The sequence below is a fragment of the Bactrocera dorsalis genome, chromosome 3 (genome assembly GCF_023373825.1).
Source record: "Bactrocera dorsalis isolate Fly_Bdor chromosome 3, ASM2337382v1, whole genome shotgun sequence".
NCBI classification, from domain to species: domain Eukaryota; kingdom Metazoa; phylum Arthropoda; class Insecta; order Diptera; family Tephritidae; genus Bactrocera; species Bactrocera dorsalis.
In genome coordinates, this window is record NC_064305.1 from 46560676 (window position 1) to 46581244 (window position 20569).

The 20569-nt window shown below is 39.9% G+C and overlaps 1 protein-coding gene across 11 annotated transcripts in view; it reads left to right on the forward strand.

Annotated features, from left to right (window-relative positions):
- Positions 1–20569, forward strand: part of LOC105233792 (oxysterol-binding protein-related protein 1) — a 386119-nt gene that overhangs the window by 231149 nt on the left and 134401 nt on the right. The gene's annotated exons all lie outside the window — the stretch shown is intronic.

A 20569-nucleotide genomic window follows, 5' to 3' on the forward strand; every position in this document is an offset into this window, starting at 1 on the left:
TATATTTTTTTTTTTAATTTGGAACTAATTTCGGTTGTATATACTTACATTCCACAATATTTTTCTTTATTTATAACTAGAGAACCCGTCTTCGTTATACTGTGGCTGATACATAGGTAATACTACTAATACTATCTATATGATTTCTATTAGTTAGATTACGACTATTAGTTAAGGAGATATGCCATTTAACCAAGCAACTTGTGTTAGTTAACAAATAAACGAATCAAAAAGCATTTCGTGCGTTAATAAAGTATAGGTCTTTGGGGGAAAAATACTATTGAATTTGGCCTGTGCACCAGTGAAATCAACCGAGTCCAATCGACAATCAAGCTAGCGGACTGCATATTATGAAACGGTTCTCAAGCGTGGAAAAACAACAAAATCGGCTGGCAAGGTTATGGCATCAGTCTTTTGGGATCACGTGGTGTATTATTCATCGAATGATTAGTGAGCCAGATTTAATCCATATCACTGTGTGTTTGGAGGCACTTATTGAGCAATTGTATTATTTTTTAGGAAGGATCAGTTTGAAATTGTACGCATATACTTCATCGTTTCGGTTTAAATATTTCATGCACTGCTCTTTGCAATACTTCGAATTATTGCTCTATATTTTTATGCTAAATATCGCGTTTGATTTGTTATGAATGCATTTGCGTCCTTCGCCCATAATCTAGAAAATTATCCGCAATGCCTTGACGACGAGAATGTCAATGCCATTTTTTGTTGTGATATTAAATATACATATCTAACTCATATTATAACAATGAATGGATATGAAAATTTTTACTTATTTTTTTCTATTTTTGAATTACTAAAATTATAACATGAATATTACATGAATTTTAAGCAAATGCTTATGATTTGAAATATAATTTTTGTAATTATGAATTTTAACATAAAGGGATAAAAAGTATCCTATGTCCGTTCCGTAGTTCTAAGCTACCGCCCCACAAAATCGGTACAGCCATTCTTAAGTTATAAATGGTGTAACAGAAACGACTTTCTTTTTTATGTAATACTAGCTGACCCCGCAGCCGTTGTCCTGCGTGAAATTATGTATTTTGAAATGAAAAGAAAGTTAAATTTATCATTTCATTTTTGTTTTTTTTTTTTTTCAATGTAACGCAGCTTTATAAACAACATTTTTTGGTTTCTGTTCCGGTGTACAAAACGTTTTTCACACGCCACGGCCATACACATAGCATATCCAAATTTATGCCTCACACTATGCGACTATCTTTAGGTCCTGGTGATTGTCATCTCAAATGCAATTTTCACTGAAAACGGAATACGTTTGAACTGAAATGGGAAATCATTAGAACTCAAAGGAACTCGTAGAATCAAGCATTCTCCCCCTTGTATTCGATAGGTGCGTCACAATCAGCCGGGTTCCATTACACAGAAACATAATAATGGCGGATCCTACTTTGAGACACAAATGATGCGGTGGCATACCAAGCCGGTCCAAAGAATTTAGAAATACCACTGGATAATTCACGTCGTCGTCTTCACTGTCAAGACGATCGATCGATTTGTATGATCGTAAGTCTCCCGGAATTTGACTGTGAATATTCCAGTTTAAGTCAACAACATCGGTATTTTTGGCAGCTAACATTCCGCGTGCACTTAAGGAAACGTAGTTACGATAATTTGGTCCATTTGCAAACATTTGTGATGAGTTCATCTTTCGTGAATTGATAAATGGAAGATGGACTTGATATCGAACCACCGGAAGACAATGTAAAATGTCTTTGGCAATGCCGATGTTTATATCGAAAAGTATGCGAACTTCATTTTTATTCCAGTGATTAACGTGGCTTACTTCCCCAAAACTTGCACACATCGAACCATTCACAATACACTCTTTCTCCATTTTCCAAATTAACTGCGAGACGCACAACAGTCGGAAAACGTTCATGAATTGCAAAAGTAATTACCCTACAAAGAGCTTTAGTGCAGTTCACGTATCGACCGTATCGTTCAAGACCAATAATCGCCATGTTGCTTCCTTTGGTGACGTACTTTCAAACGTATTTTATCGATTTCACCAAACTGCAATACTAAACACTGATATGAGTTTTGAATATGAATTAGACAATAATGGTGGATATAGTACAATGCATGTGTTGTCAACTTCGATATTCACTCTTCTAAGTTAAATTCTGAATGCTCTGATATCTGGTAAGCTACTACGATAGAGTTGATATGCATCATTTCCTGTTTGTGTTTCCGAAAAAAAAGCACATGGATAGTGTTTCGTGCAATTATTGACAGACATACAAACCAAAAAGGGATTGTAATGATTGCAAGGTCCATGCACCATATTGGTTTCTACAACTTCATATAATACTGGATCTTTCTCTACATCAGGAATTTCCGGAGAAATGACAACAACTTTCTTTTATATGTATAGATTAAGTATTCATTACATTATCGAATTTTCATTGTTTTTAATATGTATTCTGCTATTCGGGGCGGAGAATCAATAACCATGGCAGGCGTTGTCTTGCGTGAAATTATGTGTTTTGAAATGAAAAAAAAGTTTAGTTTACTATATTTTGAGTTTAAATCATTTATTAGCGATTTTTCTATGTTTTTTTCAATGTAGCGCAGTTTGATAAACAATATTTTTTGGTTTCTGGTTTTTGGGTTTTGTTCGTATCCCATAATTGACGCAGATTTGAAGTCTGATATGTTGAAAGGTTCATCGCGAAAGGTGTGCGAACTTCAGTGGCGAAAAGTATGCGAAGTAGCTATAGCATCGTCCATCGTTTTGATTCCAGCGATTACCAGTTTACAGCAATTGTAATTGCTTGCATGCTTCTCAAAAAGTTACACACACTCTACCATTCACAGTGCGCAATGACTCAAATGAAATTGAACCACGTACATTTATCAATAGCAACCGAAGGTATTAGCAATCGTCGTTTTTTGGGTGGATGATGTAATTTCGTCCTAAGGAATTAGTTAAGAACACACCTGGATGTCAATCTACTTGGTTGGCCTTGCTTTCTGCGTAACTATTTCTTCAACGATGCATTCCATGTATAATATCAAGGCATTTCCGAATAGAGCAATTTTCTCACAAACGGATCACTGACACAAGTCAAGAAAATACTCTTCAATGTCAATTTTGTTGTTGGCGGTGTTTCCGTTGGCTGTACTGTATTCTCTGGGTTGAAATACACACTTTGGCCTTCTCCGAGTGAACAGCGAGATACACAACAGTAGGAAAAGATTCATGAATTGCAAAAGTAAATACCTACGAAGCGCTTCATTGCAGTTCATGTATCGACCCATTTGGTTATGTCTCGTTCAAGGCCAATAACCGCCATGTTGCCTTCTTTGGTGACGTACTTGCAGAGATCGTTTTCACCAAACAACAATATTTAACGTTGATTCCCATCACTTTGTATAATACTGGATCTCTCTCTGCATGAATAATTTCCGCAGAAAAGATTTCATCAATAATTTGTTGTAACCACCATCCACCATCCAAAGAAGAATGTATGCGAGGGGCAAACTTCTCTTTTGCGACTGAACAGAGTAAATCTAGCATCAACACACCACATATGTATACGTTGCTTCAAGATAAACTCCATCAAACATCGTAGCCAGGAATAAAGGGATGTTCAACTTATTCCAGTGAGAGAGCACCTCAAAATTAGCGTTTTTTATAACATTTTCCGTTATGGCCAGATTGAACGAAACAATAATTTTTGGGCATTTATCAACCCAACGCCCAACATTTAGCAGGAATAAAAATTAATTTATAGTGGTTATTTATTATATGGATAAACTATTTAGGTTAGGTTAGGTTAGGTTAGATGGCTGATCAAGAGATCGCACATGGACTAGTAGAATTAGTCTTTGTGAAGCCGTTGAAAAACGAACTCCCGTGTTCGGACTTAGATATCGGCAAACCGTTTAGTATCCAATACAAATCTGCAGAGGCGCTTAATTTCTATGCCCGCCAGGTCGGCGGGTGTTCTGAAGCTATGTGCCCCCAAGTGTCTAAGTCTTGACCTCCCAAAAGCAGGGCAGTCAAGAAGGAAGTGCTGGCTGAATTCTACTGCATCTTCTTCCAAGCAGCTTCTGCATGCGGCATCCGGTAAGATTCCCAGGCTTACAGCATGTATGCCAATAGGGCAGTGGCCCGTCAGGAGCCCCATCATTAATGAGAGGCTAGCCTTACTGAGAGCAAAGAGATCACCAGATCTTCTGCGGTCTCTCTTGGGCCAAAAGGCCTTTGCGACCGCACAGATACCAATGCTGGACCATCGCTGACCGAGCAGTCGCGAGGCCCAGCCATCCAGTAGTAGAGAACAGGAGGATGCAGGAGCACCTACCCGTTCCCATTCTACCGATAGCGATTCTAGGGTGCCTTTCCTTGCCAGCTCATCAGCCTTGCAGTTACCTACGATTCCGCTGTGGCTCGACACCCACATCAGTCTTATAATAAAAGCTCTCGCCGCCAGAGACAGTGACGCCAGACACTCTTCGACCAACCTTGAACGCACTGTGAAGGCGTTCAAGGCTAGTATCGCCGCTCTGCTATCTGAGTGAATGGTCACTTCCCTGAAGGTAGACACTCTTTTGAGCAGCATGTCTGCGGCTACCTTGATGGCTGCAACCTCAGCCTGGAAAACGCTGCAATAGTCGGGAAGTCTGAAGCTGAATTCTATGGAGAGCTCCCGACAGTAGACCGCACCACCGACCTTCCCCCCAAGCTTCGACCCATCCGTAAAGAAGCTTACTGACCCTCTCCTCCAGCGACTTCTTCCCTGCCAAACCTCTTTCGTCGGTATATGTGCAGAGAAGGAGCCACCGGAGTTCGATATGGCGACTCCATGATCCAGATGGTCCGGTATGAAGTCAAAGCTTGTGAGGATATCCGAGTGTTCAGATGCACGCCCCTTTAGGAACCCAGACTCCCTGAGCCTAATAGCCACCTTTGCGGCCATACACCTTCCGGCAATATCCACCGGCGTTATGTTCAGGATTGCATTAAGTGCGATGGTTGGGGTGGACCTTAATGCACCGCACATGCTGATGAGCGCAGCTCGTTGAACGCTCTCAAGTTTCTTTGCAAGTGTGGTCTTCTGCAAAGCCCTCCACCATATGAAGACTCCATAGAGCATTATGGGCTTGACTATGGTGTCATAGAGCCAGAGTACCACTTTCGGTGAGAGGCCCCACCTCTTGCCAATAGCTCCTCTACAGCAATATAAGGCAATCGATGCCTTTTTGGCTCTCCTCGATATTCGACTTCCATGAAAGCTTCTTATCCAGGATGAGCCCTAAATACTTCACTGTATCCGCCGGCTGCAAGCGGATACCTCCCAATAGCGGTAACGGCGCCTCCGGGATCTTGTACCTTCTACTAAATAAAACCATTTCTGTTTTATTTGGATTGATGGCAAGTCCACTTTCGACCGCCCATTTCGTTACAACGCTGAGATATCCCTGCGTTAATTCATACACGGTGCTTAGAAACTTTCCTTTCACCATAAGTGCTACATCGACTGTATAGGCAATCACCTGACAGCCAAGATCCTCTAGCTTTTTGAGAAGGTCGTTAACGACTAGGATCCATAGAAGAGGAGAAAGAACCCCCTTTGCGGGGTTCCCCTGCTCACACTCCGCCGCGCGCTCGCGCTGCCCCATTCTGCTTCGACCACTCTGTCGCACAGGAGACTGAAAATGAGGTGCTTGAGGTTCGATTCAACCCCAAGACCGTCTAGTGCAGCTACGACTGCAGAACATTGTTGAAAGTTCCCTCAATATCAAGGAATGTCCAATCGCGAACTCCTTGCCCTCAATTGCTTCCTCAAGCCACGACACGATAGTGTGCAAGGCTGTGTCCACTGACCTTTCTTTACGATACGCATGTTGCGCTCCTGATAGATAGTCCCTCGGAATGCGCCTCCTTAGATACCAGTCCATCAGCCTCTCCAAAGTCTTTAGTAAAAACGAGTAGACACTGTGGGGCCTGAAATCCTTGGCCGTGACGTGGGAGCCCCTGCCAGCCTTCGGGATGAACGTAACTCTGACTCGTCTCCAGGCCCCCGGGATGTAACCTGATCTGATGCAGTTCGCAAAGATCGGTGCCAACCAGCCGCATAATACCTTAACAGCCTGCTGAAGCTGCGCTGGTATGATGCCGTCCGGTCCCGGGGACTTGAACGGTTTGAACGAATTTATCGCCCAAGTCAAGTGACGCTCATCCAGAAGGTCGACAAAGGCCGTGCGATCAGCATTCAATGCTCCGAGAGATACCTTCGTGGAGGACGTGTTACTAGGGAAGTGAGCATCAAGGAGCATCTGTAGTGTCTCTTCACTGCTCAGCGCCAAGTTCCCATTTACATCCTTAAGGTACCCCAAGGACACAGGGTTTTTCGCGAGAATTCGCCTGAATCTAGAGCACTCGCGAAAACCCTCCACTTTTTCGCAGAAGCTCTTCCACAAGATCCTCTTAGCCCTTCTTAGCTCGGACTTGTATATCGAAAGTCCTGTTTTACACAAGATCCAATCATCGGGTAGCCCACTCCTACGGGCCTTGTTGAATAAGCGTCTACAGGACGCCCTAATTTCCGAGAGCTCCAAAGTCCACCATTGAGGTTTATCTCTACCCTTCGGTGTTTTCAGTGGACAGGAGCTCTCCAGTGCAGTGTTGCACGCCGAGCTGAAGGCTTCGACCCACCCATCCACCACATCGGCGGTGGCCAGCGCGCCTACCCCCGGTGCGCGTGGAAGAGTTTGCCGAAGCCTTCTGCGGTAACCTTCCCAGTCCGTGTTTCGGGGATTTCTGAAAGATTTCCTAGGAGGACCTTCTCCGTCAAGACTAAACCCGATATATCTATGATCAGAAAAGGAGTGGTCATCGAGAACCCTCCAGTTCGAGATCAGCGGGGCAATCCTGTGTGAGGCTAGGGTGAGGTCGAGAACCTCCTCCCTACCTACGGTCACAAAGTAGGAGAATTTCCCCTATTGCAGATGCAAAGATTTTCGCTAACAATAAAATCAAAAAGCGACTCACCTCTAGTGTTGGTATCCGAGCCCCCCCAGATCAAATGTCGCGAGTTGGCCTCCGAGCCGATGATGACATCAGCACCATTCCGGGACGCTTCATCCAAGGCTCTCCTTAGTAATGCGGGAGGTGGCTCCACCTCATCGTCGTGAGGCATATGCGCAGCGACTAGCCAGATACTCCCGGTGTCGCACTCTAGTTTTGCTGTAACTACGTCAGCGTTGCTGAAATTAGGTAAAAGAAATACCGTTAGATCGTTTCTGACCACCCTACAGGCTCTATTTCTACCTGCATCCTTGGCCGCCAGCAGCTTGTGGCTCTTCGTCCTTAGTCCCGATATTCCGTTGCTAGTTAGCCACGATTCTTGGATCAGGACCACATCGGCTTCGTCTTGCTCCAGACGAAGCAGTAGATTGGTGGAGGCCGCCTTTGCGTGATGGAGGTTAATCTGGAGGGATCTCATCCTTCAGACTATCCTCTAGAAGCGCCAGTTCAGCGCTTAGGTCATGGTCGACCCTCACCTTCTCAAACAATTGTTCGAGGCTGAAGACGGAGTCGCCGATCGACGATCCGCCTCCAGTACTCGCCCCGTCTGAGAGGTTTGGGTCGTTTTCCCTGGTTGAGGTTCGATTCAACCCCAAGACCGTCTAGTGCAGCTACGACTGCCTCTGGCAGAACATTGTTGAAAGTTCCCTCAATATCAAGGAAGGTCCAATCGCGAACTCCTTGCCCTCAATTGCGTTCTCAAGCCACGACACGATAGTGTGCAAGGCTATGTCCACTGACCTTTCTTTACGATACGCATGTTGCGCTCCTGATAGATAGTCCCTCGGAATGCGCCTCCTTAGATACCTGGTTTTTCCCCATCGCTAACGCCTTCTCCCCCGCATCTGCAGCTTGAGCGCCATCAGCGTTGGGAGCACCTTTAGTACCACCATTTCAAACCCATAGCTGATGGCTCCCTTGGTTTTGCTAAGAGGCCCGATGGACTCCGCGTTAAGCATTATCAGCGCTAGCCGATATGGTTCATCGGTTCTCCCCAGCCTTATTACCCTCCAGTCATGCGCAAGGAGTGAGGGGTTGCAGTACTTGAGGATTTCCTCTATCTCCTTCGCAGTAGACGGTTCGGCCGGCAGCCAGACGCGAGCCCTAGGGCGAAGACGAGGATCCTCTTTGTCCACGGCCTCCAGTCTGGCCCCCTTCCCAACCTCCCCCACCAGAGAGACTGCCTTCTTGTATAAGATGGCCGATCTTTCATCGGCGCATCGAGTAAGCTTGTGTAGCCCATGGTGCCAACCGGCACTAACTCATTTTGGGGGTGACCCAGGGTTTTCCTTGACCACCCTGAGGAAGACCGAAGCCGCCGCTACTCTTTTCCATTCTTCATGGGAGATAGCCCCGTCCTCCCTGCTGCGGTCGAGCACGCCAAGTATCCTTGCACCAGCACCTTTAGCAATCTCGCTGAAGGTTGGCGCTGCCCCCGTTCTCGGTTTTTTGCCAAGAGAGGTTTCTCCCTCGTGCGACCTTTGCCGCTTAACCGCTGGTTCCTGTCTGTTTGCTTCGAGTCGTGACCCATCGGTCTCGTTCTCGCAGAAGTTCCTTTGCTAATGCTGGCGATTCCGCCGTGTATGAAGGCTCCACCCTTCACTACCTGTTTTGCCGGCGGGTTTGCGCCGGCTTCCCTCATCCTACCGTCTGATGAGGAAACTCCTATCAGGGTCCTAGTTCTGCTGCTAACGATTTCGTCGTCCCGGGAGCAGCAGGCCCCCCTGGGACAGATCTGGGTGTCGATTTCGACGCCCCTTCACCTGCTTTCGTCACCTTCTCCTCCGTGTTTATTGGTGTTGTGTCCATGCTATAAGGGTCCCCACTCAGAGCCGCTATCTGATCCCCGGAGAGGTAGTCGTCTTTAATGGTCCCAAGGTTGTCTCAGTGATGAGGCCAAGGCGAGGGTTGACGTACGCCCTTATGAGGCAATACGTTCAGAGCCGACCAGCGTAAAGAAGGAGTCCTCTCAACTTTCACCTACCACGCCAACTTAATGACGACGGGGGGGGGAACGTACTCTGAGGCCTGCCAAGGTTTTAACGGGACGGAAGCAGTTTCGACATTAGCCCGACAGCCATTTCTGATGGGTGCCACCCCATCATACTCAGGTGCCAGAATGCCGCCACCACCAGGCCAGGGTTCTAACAGATCCAGATAAGTTTCCTATTCTAAAAACCAGTTCGATGCCAGAAAAAGTCGTTAAGGGAGTTGTAAGGCCGTGAAGGCCGCAGGCCATTTGGCGTTACCAGGATGCAACAGCGTGGAGGCGACCTGCACTACATCCCTGATAAACTATTTAATACTTTATCTTTATTTATGGCATGTTAAAACAACTGACTTTTGACTTTTCAATGCCCAATAAAAGGTTTTATTAAATGTTTTTAATAATTTTCCATTGAAAATAATACTATGATGCTTGACATTACAAAATGTTTCATCAAATACATTTAGATTTCATAAATTTATTTAATTTTCATTGCTTTACGTATTTTGCAAGTGCAACAAATCTTTCCGGTACATATTTTTTTGGTAAGACTTCAATCTGGCCATCGCTCGTTTCCAATTGCTAAACGTCAAAACCTACTGAACTCGATTAGCTGTCAAAGCTACTGAACTCGATTAGCTGTTAAAGTTCAGCAGGTTTTGACGTTTAGCAACGGCTCTCTCACTTCCAGTGAGAGAGGAGTTAAACATCTCCTTATCTCTGATCGTAGCTGATGTTTCAAAAGTCGTGCTGTAATATCATGATGATCGCTTGCTGATTGGTTGCGATTCATAATTCCACACATACATATGTCATCGCATCCTGGGAGTACTCGTTCATGTGTCTTGAGCTGCCATACGTTGATGGCAAAAAGAACGCTGACCGATATTAGCGCGATCCCTTCGTGGCTTCGTAGCAAATTTCAATCTGTAATAATATCACTTTGTGTGAAATACACATAAAGTTGCCACTGAATAATTTTCAATAATTTTCCTTTTGAATAGCTGGAATAAAAAAGCAAACGAACGAAATTGAACGATTCAAATAATTTACAAATCAAAATATTGAAAAACAAAATAAAAAGTTATGTGAAAAAAGTTCATTTTTGGAATTGTCCAATTTGCAAAATAGATAGTAGCCGATTCTCAGACCTACTGAATACGCATATAAAATTTGGTAAAAATCGGTAAAGCCGTTTTGGAGGAGTACGGTAACTAACATTGTGATATGGAAACTTTATATATTAGATACAGATTGGCTTTGATTGTAATTAAGTATTAAACTAATTGAGTTAGACATGGAATTACATATATGTACATATATATATATAATATATATATTAGGGTGATTCAAATTTTTTTTTCGATTGGTACTCGGAAAAATAAGTTCCTAGACACCTCTAAGAAAGTCTCTCCAAATATGAGTTTTTAATTGTAACGGGAAGGTCCTCTTACATACAGTTTTCTATTTTTTCCTATTATCAGATAGAAAAATGTATATCTCGCTTCCAACTACTTGAAAACATATCTTGTTCCTTAGATTTTGTAGGAAATTGAATGCCTTAAAAAAAGGTCTCCTATGATTTTTTCGTAAACCCAACCATTTAAAAGATATCAATAGTTAAAGTTTGATTATTTTTGGGAAAATTTTTTAATTCTTATTAATTTTATAACTCAATGAAAAAAAATTATTATGAATCCTCTACCCGAGAAAAACCCTAGCTAGACACAAACTGCACCACCAATACACCATACCTGGGGACACATTGGATTTCTGCACATCAGATGTCAAAAGGATTGGATCTTCGCTTTAATTTTGACCACATTCGTCACTCATAATTCGATCAACACAAGTCGCACAATACCATTCGCTACCAATTTTCAATTCCACATTGCGTCGCGCCGACACCAACTTTCGCATCTTTACATCGATCGACAAAAGTTCTGCGGGCTGACTCTTTTCGCACATCAACCTTCGTACATTAAATACGCTTGGAATTCGCTAATATCCTGATCGGCGAAGGCTCGATCGCCGACACCATCAAGTCACTACGTCGTTGGAGTCTCGCCGATATTTAGTTTAATAACTTTATTAAATATTTAGTAACTGTGTGGAATATTAATTTATTGTTATAAACGGGATTGTTACGAAAAGAATAAAGTGTATACAGGCTTTTAACTGAAGCATGGCGATGCTTGTATTAATTTATCTATGGTCCTTCGAGCCTTAAAGATAGGCACTATATATTAACAGCCACAAGACAAACCACAAACTAACGCAAAACAAAAACCGGTGAAGTGTGATGAAGTGACAAAAGTAATAACTAATAAATAAACAAACAAAGTAACATATACAACAAAAGACAAAAAAAATAAAAAAGTAGAGTGGAGCAAAACAAAAAAATTTGGTGACTCGGCGAAAATACATACATACATATGTATATGAACATATGTCTGCAATAACCAAAACTGCGGAGACAAAAACATAAAATTACAAAAACCGAATAGATAAAGTGCAGTGACACAACCAAAAAAAAAAAAACAACAATCAAACCAAAAAGCCTAGCGCGCTGAAATAAAGAAAAAAAGTGTAGCGGCTCTCAAAATATGTGCATACACATACAAGATATGTACATATAAAACACATACACATTTATATACAAAATTGTATAAAAACAAAAACATAAATCGGGCGCGAAAAGTTAAAGCGCCTAAATAACAAAAAACAACACAAACCGGGCGGGAAATCTCCAAACTAAAAATACATACATACATAAATACAATAAACAAGCGGGTGCGAACTTAAAAACATATAATACACAAAACAACAAAACCACAAGGAATATCCGTAGGCAGCAGTAAGCAACAGGAGTGGAGAAAGAAAATTGGAGCAAAACTGCCAGGCACTTCAAAACATACACATACATATATGTACATATGTACATTAACCCCAAAATCAGAGTGAGAGTATTAAGTTCACATTTTACTTATTAAATGCACATACATACATATGTACATATGTAACACCAAATCCGTGTATCTAAAGGGTGATTTTTTAAGAGCTTGATAACTTTTTTAAAAAAAAAAACGCATAAAATTTGCAAAATCTCATCGGTTCTTTATTTGAAACGTTAGATTGGTTCATGACATTTACTTTTTGAAGATAATTTCATTTAAATGTTGACCGCGGCTGCGTCTTAGGTGGTCCATTCGGAAAGTCCAATTTTGGGCAACTTTTTCGAGCATTTCGGCCGGAATAGCCCGAATTTCTTCGGAAATGTTGTCTTCCAAAGCTGGAATAGTTGCTGGCTTATTTCTGTAGACTTTAGACTTGACGTAGCCCCACAAAAAATAGTCTAAAGGCGTTAAATCGCATGATCTTGGTGGCCAACTTACGGGTCCATTTCATGAGATGAATTGTTGTCCGAAGTTTTCCCTCAAAATGGCCATAGAATCGCGAGCTGTGTGGCATGTAGCGCCATCTTGTTGAAACCACATGTCAACCAAGTTCAGTTCTTCCATTTTTGGCAACAAAAAGTTTGTTAGCATCGAACGATAGCGATCGCCATTCACCGTAACGTTGCGTCCAACAGCATCTTTGAAAAAATACGGTCCAATGATTCCACCAGCGTACAAACCACACCAAACAGTGCATTTTTCGGGATGCATGGGCAGTTCTTGAACGGCTTCTGGTTGCTCTTCACCCCAAATGCGGCAATTTTGCTTATTTACGTAGCCATTCAACCAGAAATGAGCCTCATCGCTGAACAAAATTTGTCGATAAAAAAGCGGACGTAAAGCGCGAAACACATTTCGAACCGAACACTGATTTTGGTAATAAAATTCAATGATTTGCAAGCGTTGCTCGTTAGTAAGTCTATTCATGATGAAATGTCAAAGCATACTGAGCATCTTTCTCTTTGACACCATGTCTGAAATCCCACGTGATCTGTCAAATACTAATGCATGAAAATCCTAACCTCAAAAAAATCACCCGTTATATAATACGGCTAACAAACAGTTGGTAAAATATATACATATACCCAAACATTTATATCAGCCTCGACCAGCTCCTACTATTTTTAGTCTTCGTTTTTTCACACCCACAGTTGAGCGATCGTTTTTTCACACCAACATGCCCGAAGCTTCGCAGCAAATTAGACACTCGCTACGGCAAAATTTGTTCTTGCACTGAGCAAAAAAATGGATCAATTTTTTATGTATGAAAATGTTGTGAGTACTTTTAAGAGTACTTTTAAGAGTAAGCGTCTTTTCAATTTAGAAAAGCATTTTTTAAATTCTCATAAAGATATTTCTAATCTTGAAATTTCCGAAAGAGAAGACAAATTAGCGAATTAAAAAAAAATGAACATTTACAAAGCAGTTGATACTGAAGAAAAGGGTAAACAAAAGAAAAAGGCGTCGTTTATAGTTGCTCTTTATTTTCGGTGTAGCTGCTTTGTTTACTTTTTGTTTCGCTGCTTGCTTCGCTTCTTGTTCTTCTTAACTAACACTTGTATAATTTTGTGCGTGTGGTAGTTTGGTCGACACTGATTTATATACATAAATTTATCGAATGCCTATAAGTTAAGCTTACCGGCAATGCCCCTTATGTTTAACAAAACAATAAGCAGGAATGCAAAAATTAAATACGTAAAAGCATAAACAAAAAAAAAAAATAAAAACAAAAAAGAGAGAAGCAAACATACATACATACATATATGTATGCATATTTTCTTACTTCTCTAAGCATAATTTTAACATACATACATACCAGAGACCTGCACGAGTAATTAAAAAAGTAACATGTTAGCAAGCGGCGAGTACACGCTACGTTACGGTACTTTGGCATCATGGGTATCGGCATCGCGGCATCGCCGATTACTAACATGTTACTCAATTAGTATTGTGCGCGAAGAAAAGAACTGGCATTTTCGCATTAGCAAAGTTTTTGCATTTGTGCTATTATTTTAATCTATATAATGAAAATTTTACAATGTATTAAAAGTGGTGTTTATAAAATTAGTGATGCATCGGGTTCAAGTGAGATCTGGAAGTTTTACAATAAAATTGTGGATACCAAGCCGGGGGAGAATGTGCCCTATGTTATATGTTCAAATTGTGAAAAAACATTCAAATTTGGTAAAGGGGCTAGTTCTTCAAATTTGAAAAAGCACACATGCTACAAACGCCAATCCACAGAAGAAAGTGATTCAGTTCCAATGAAACGGTTACCAGTTAATATCAGTGACCAATTACAGGAAGAAGTCCTACAGAATTGTTTAAAATTCACTTGCCGTGGTTTACGATCTTTTGAAGCTGTTAATGGATTCAAGGAATTGGCACGTTGCTTAGTGGAAGTTGCTGTTAAAATCGGCACGAAAAACTTTTCAATAGATGACATTTTGCCTCATTCCACTACTATATCTCGTAGATTCCACAAGTTGCACCTTAGCGAACGTGAAAAGTTTATCGGTGATATACGTCCATTCATTGAGAAAGGTTGGTAAATCTCTCAGTATATTTAGATGTATTATTCCTTGTCTGAAAAAATTTTACAAAATCTTTACGCATGTGTGCGTCTACGGTGGATATGTGGACAGATAATAAAAAACATGAAATTTTATTGCTTTTACTGTGCATTATATGGATGATAAATGACAGCTTAAGAAGTATGTTAAATTGTGTGTTCAACAAGCACAACTGTACTACATATAGTGTGTTTGTTTATGTTTATATTTTTAACCGTATTTTGTTTACCTCCGAATTAGAATATTGTGATGACAATGGGATTGCTGTGAAGAAAACTGCGGAAGATTTAATTGGTGCCATAGGACTCAAGTTTGACGAACTGAACTTAGATAGAAATTTGTTGGAAAAAATTACTTTTACTACAGATCAGGGTTCAAATATCAAAAAGACTCTACAACATCATTCAAAAGTAAATTGCGTAGTACATGTGCTCAACATTATTTTGAAGCACACATTCGATAAAGAAACACTTAAAAGTTGTGCTCCTAATGTTATGGATTTGATAACAAAATGTAAGTCTCTTGTCGAAAATCTAAAGCCAACAGTGAGAAACCAAATGCTTGAAACTACCGTGAAGCAAGAGTGCTCTTCCAGATGGAACACTAAATTTGAAATGTTGTGCTCTATTCGCAAAAATTTCAATGGTATTGAAGATATTTTAGAGAAATCTGGTGAAACACATCTTTTGTTCGGAATTGAAAAGTATTTATTGGACAGGATAATAAACGTATTAGAACCATTCAAAAATCTAACATTGTTGTTGGAAGGTGAGAAAAATTCAACTATACATTTAGTATTACTACAAATGCATATCCTAAAAGAAAAGTTGTTTAAATTGCTACATGAAGAAAGTAACAATGAAATCCGATCTAGACTTACAAACTGTTTAGATAATATTTTTGGTACGAAATTCTGTCCAGACAAAATTCATAAGATTGCTGCTTTTCTATGACCAGAATATAAGCAGATGCGATACTTAAGCGAGTTTGAACGTGATGAGGTGTATAATTTAGTGAAAGTGGAATTGAACAAAATCTCAATGAGCATGTCTGCGGAAATTCCTCAAGATTCTCAATCTGAAAGTGTAGAAATGGAGCATTGTATCGGGGATGATATGCTTTCAAAATACAAAGACGTTCATTTGCTGACTGACTGTGAAAGCCAAATAAATATGTAGATTGAAATATACAAAAATGCATGTTATACAGAAAATTGCGTTTTGAATTGGTGGCGGCGTCATGAAGATGAGTTTACATTGATGGCTAGACTGGCACGACAAATTTTATGTATTCCAGCGTCTAGTGCAGCAAGCGAAAGATGTTTTAGTTTGGCAAACCGTATATTAGAAGAAAGAAGAACAAATTTGAAAGGAGAAAATCTGGACGCCATTTTATTTTTGCATTCACAACAAAAAAATTAAGTTCATATTAAGTATTTTTTATTTTTAATTCATTGCTTATTTTGATCGAAAATAACGAAAAATATTTAATTTAGTTTATTTATTGATGTTATTTATATTGAATTAATTTATGTTTAAATGAAGAGAATTTTATTAATTTTTTCCTAATATAAGGTAAATACGAAAGAAAAATCGCAAGAATTTGCTTTTATGTATGTACTTCGTTTCATTTGCCATTGACGATACCAGATAGTAATCGTACGATGCCACGATGCCGATGCGCAATGTTACCTTCGCATCGTGGTAATCGTCAGAAGTGTTACTTAGTAACGTAATCTTACGATGCCTACCTTAAGTGCAGGTCTCTGATACATACTGCATATGCATATGTTGATATCAACAAAATTAACAAAGTGCATAATAAACAATTTGTCTTACAACCCGATAAACATACATAAAGTGCATATGGGAGCACTTCGCTTTCGCGCTCTCTTCCCAGTGCAAATATACATATATACATAAATCATACGGCATAAAATCTGCCTGTAATTTAATACCCAACACCGGGTACTACATACTACTTTATTAAAATTATAAATTTTTATTAATTTTCCAAAAGAAAGTGTAATTATCGTAATTTTCCGTAAATAACTAAACGGAACGGTAAAATAATACTCAGAGAATACGTCTATTGAAACAAATACCAAAAATCAGTTCAACAAAATTTACATAATTTGTGAACACTGTATATGCAAACAAACATACATACTTATATTAAAAGATATAAATCTTCAAAGTCCACATTGGCCTTTATTCGGCAATACCTCTTGTTCTTTGACAAACAAAAACAAGCAGGATTGCGCATAAAAAGCGAATTGATCTCTCTAACGAGCTCTCAATCGCTTACGAACAAAGCATGATCAGAAATAAAGGGTGATTTTTTAAGAGCTTGATAACTTTTTTTAAAAAAAAAAAAACGCATAAAATTTGCAAAATCTCATCGGTTCTTTATTTGAAACGTTAGATTGGTTCATGACATTTACTTTTTGAAGATAATTTCATTTAAATGTTGACCGCGGCTGCGTCTTAGGTGGTCCATTCGGAAAGTCCAATTTTGGGCAACTTTTTCGAGCATTTCGGCCGGAATAGCCCGAATTTCTTCGGAAATGTTGTCTTCCAAAGCTGGAATAGTTGCTGGCTTATTTCTGTAGACTTTAGACTTGACGTAGCCCCACAAAAAATAGTCTAAAGGCGTTAAATCGCATGATCTTGGTGGCCAACTTACGGGTCCATTTCTTGAGATGAATTGTTGTCCGAAGTTTTCCCTCAAAATGGCCATAGAATCGCGAGCTGTGTGGCATGTAGCGCCATCTTGTTGAAACCACATGTCAACCAAGTTCAGTTCTTCCATTTTTGGCAACAAAAAGTTTGTTAGCATCGAACGATAGCGATCGCCATTCACCGTAACGTTGCGTCCAACAGCATCTTTGAAAAAATACGGTCCAATGATTCCACCAGCGTACAAACCACACCAAACAGTGCATTTTTCGGGATGCATGGGCAGTTCTTGAACGGCTTCTGGTTGCTCTTCACCCCAAATGCGGCAATTTTGCTTATTTACGTAGCCATTCAACCAGAAATGAGCCTCATCGCTGAACAAAATTTGTCGATAAAAAAGCGCGAAACACATTTCGAACCGAACACTGATTTTGGTAATAAAATTCAATGATTTGCAAGCGTTGCTCGTTAGTAAGTCTATTCATGATGAAATGTCAAAGCATACTGAGCATCTTTCTCTTTGACACCATGTCTGAAATCCCACGTGATCTGTCAAATACTAATGCATGAAAATCCTAACCTCAAAAAAATCACCCGTTACATACTAACAATTCGTGCTATGTACTTACATATGTAAAAACAGCATTGATCTTTATAACGAGCTCTCAATTGCACAAAACATAAGTACCTGCATACGTACATATGTATAAACAAGTCCACGTATTAGGGTATACCTAAATACAAAACTTTCGGACAACAAATACGTCAATAAAAAACAAGAGCGTAATAATAAAATAAAAAAAAAAAAAATTAAAAGAGTATTCATATTATTACACATACTTTTTCGCTTCTATTAGATACCATAAATCAGTTTACACTGAGAAAAAATTTAACAATATTTTAATATAAAAACATTCAATATAACAAAATGGTTAATAACGAAAAAATCAAATTTAGTTCAGAAAGTGACAGTTTAACAAGATACTGCACTAGATTTGCCTCTTCACCGATTCAAGAAAACTCTGAATCGTTATTAGAAATAAAAAGTCAAAATCTTAAAAATTTCTGGACTCGCCTCCAAGCGGCTCATGACGCCATGATAGAATCTGACGATTCAGACCTATCACAAAATCTGAAACAATCGGCTTACGAAATTTACGAAAACTGCTTGGACCAATATGAAGAAACGAAAGCTATGATCTCCGATCAATTAAAGCTCATTAAAGCAATTGCACCTACTCCCCATAGTAGGGTAGAGCTGCCACAAATAGACAATCAAGAGGCAAGTTCAGGCATCCAAGTCGAGGTGCTTGCATGTGATACAGAAACGTTCTACGGAGGTTATGAAGAATGGCCGTCCTTCCGGGACATGTTCACAGCCGTTTACATCAACCATCCACAACTATCAAAGGCACAAAAACTGTATCACCTCCGATACAAAACAAAAGGTCAAGCAGGCGAAATAGTTAAACAGTTCGCATTAAATGACGACAATTTCAATTTGGCTTGGGAAGCTCTAAAAGCTAGATGTGAAAACGAAAGAATATTGGTCGATAAGCAAGTAACGACGCTATTAAACTTGCCTAAAATTAAGAAAGAAACAAGTGTAGAATTCATTAAACTAGAATCCACTGTTTCTAATTGTTTGTCGGTTCTATCGACACTTAATATCCCCACAGACAGCTGGGATCCTATTCTGGTAAACACTTGCACCGCCGCATTACCAGAAAAGTCGTTACTTCTATGGGAGCAATCGCTCTCATCACGAAAAAAGTGGCAACAATTGAAAGATTTTCTCACCACCCAATATGAAATTGCGGAAAGGGTAGAAGAAAAAATAATAAAAAATAAGAACATTAAACACGACCTGAATGTAAGCTTCAATAGACCCCAAGCTAGAAGCAAAAAAAAATCAAACATAATTTTTAACAAAACACAATTGTTCACATCCGAACAGAAAAAGCAAACGTCATGCGAACTATGTAAAAGAGGGCATAAACTTAAAACTTGCGAGAAGTTTAAAAAATTAAACATTAACGAAAGGAACAACTTTGTCAGGTCAAAAAGACTGTGCACAAACTGCTTGTCCCACTCACACAATCTTAAAACTTGCTAAAGCAAATTTAATTGCTTATATTGTCACAAAAGACACAACTCAATGCTTCATTACAGCAGATATCCCATCTCACCCCAAAGAAGTCCCAATACACAAAGAACCAAGGGTATAATTGCAAAATGAAATCCCGAAAATTGCCAATTGATAAGCTGTTGCTCAAAGGCTCAAACGCTACACGGCGAAATACAAAGTGGACTAGTTAGAGAACTAGTTACCACCATACCAACTCAAGTTGAGAAAAAATCAAATCAATACCTTAATACACAATTAAGGAAATTTCAAGAGATAGGGAAACTTTTACGAATATTAAATAAAACTTTAGAAGATCAGTATTGTAAGCGCTACTCGAAAGCCGCAACTACTCGATCAAATAATGGCCGGTACGTCCTACGACTAACACAATTGTTCAACATCCCACATATTGACAGAAAAAACAAAGTCAAAATTCAATCTGACAATAATGAAAATTCAAATATCTGTCATTTTTCGGCCCCGCAAGATGGCTTCCGCCAAAAATGAAAAAAAAAGCAATTCTGAACAGATCCAAGAGCGGTGGCGGGCGACTAAACGCCAAATTAGTGTATACATAAAAACAGAAAATATAACACAGTTGTATCAAAATGTCGAAAAATCGACATTTTTCGTAAATGTTCAAAATAAATTAAATCTTAAACAAACTTAGTTTCAACGAGCACCAAATGCCCAATGCGATAGTGTGACGCACCTAGACTTACAAAAAGCAAAGGTCGTTCTTATCGTTCTTACATAAGCGCTCCTCATAAGGGTAGTGGATGGGAATCTGTTGTCAAATTTTAACATTCTACTTCAAAAAAGTAGCTAGAACTTACCACAATACAATTCGAAATGAAGCCGTTCTCAATTCACGGCCATTCTCTCGCAAGACCCCTCTATTGTCACAGTCCTAACTCCAGGGCTAAGGAGTACCCATTCTGGCCATATCTGGCCAGGCGTGGAGTTACTATCCTTCATAAGCCGAGAATAAATAACCAGTGTCCAAATTGATCTTGCCTAACTGCCATAGGAGGAACATGTTGGGCTGGGCCCTTATGCTTTTTAGATTGTGTCTCCGCTTCAATTCCTCTTCGTTTCATAGGGGACTTTGTACCCAATTTGCACAACTCCGTGGTAACTTCTAAACGAAAATCAGCAGATGACA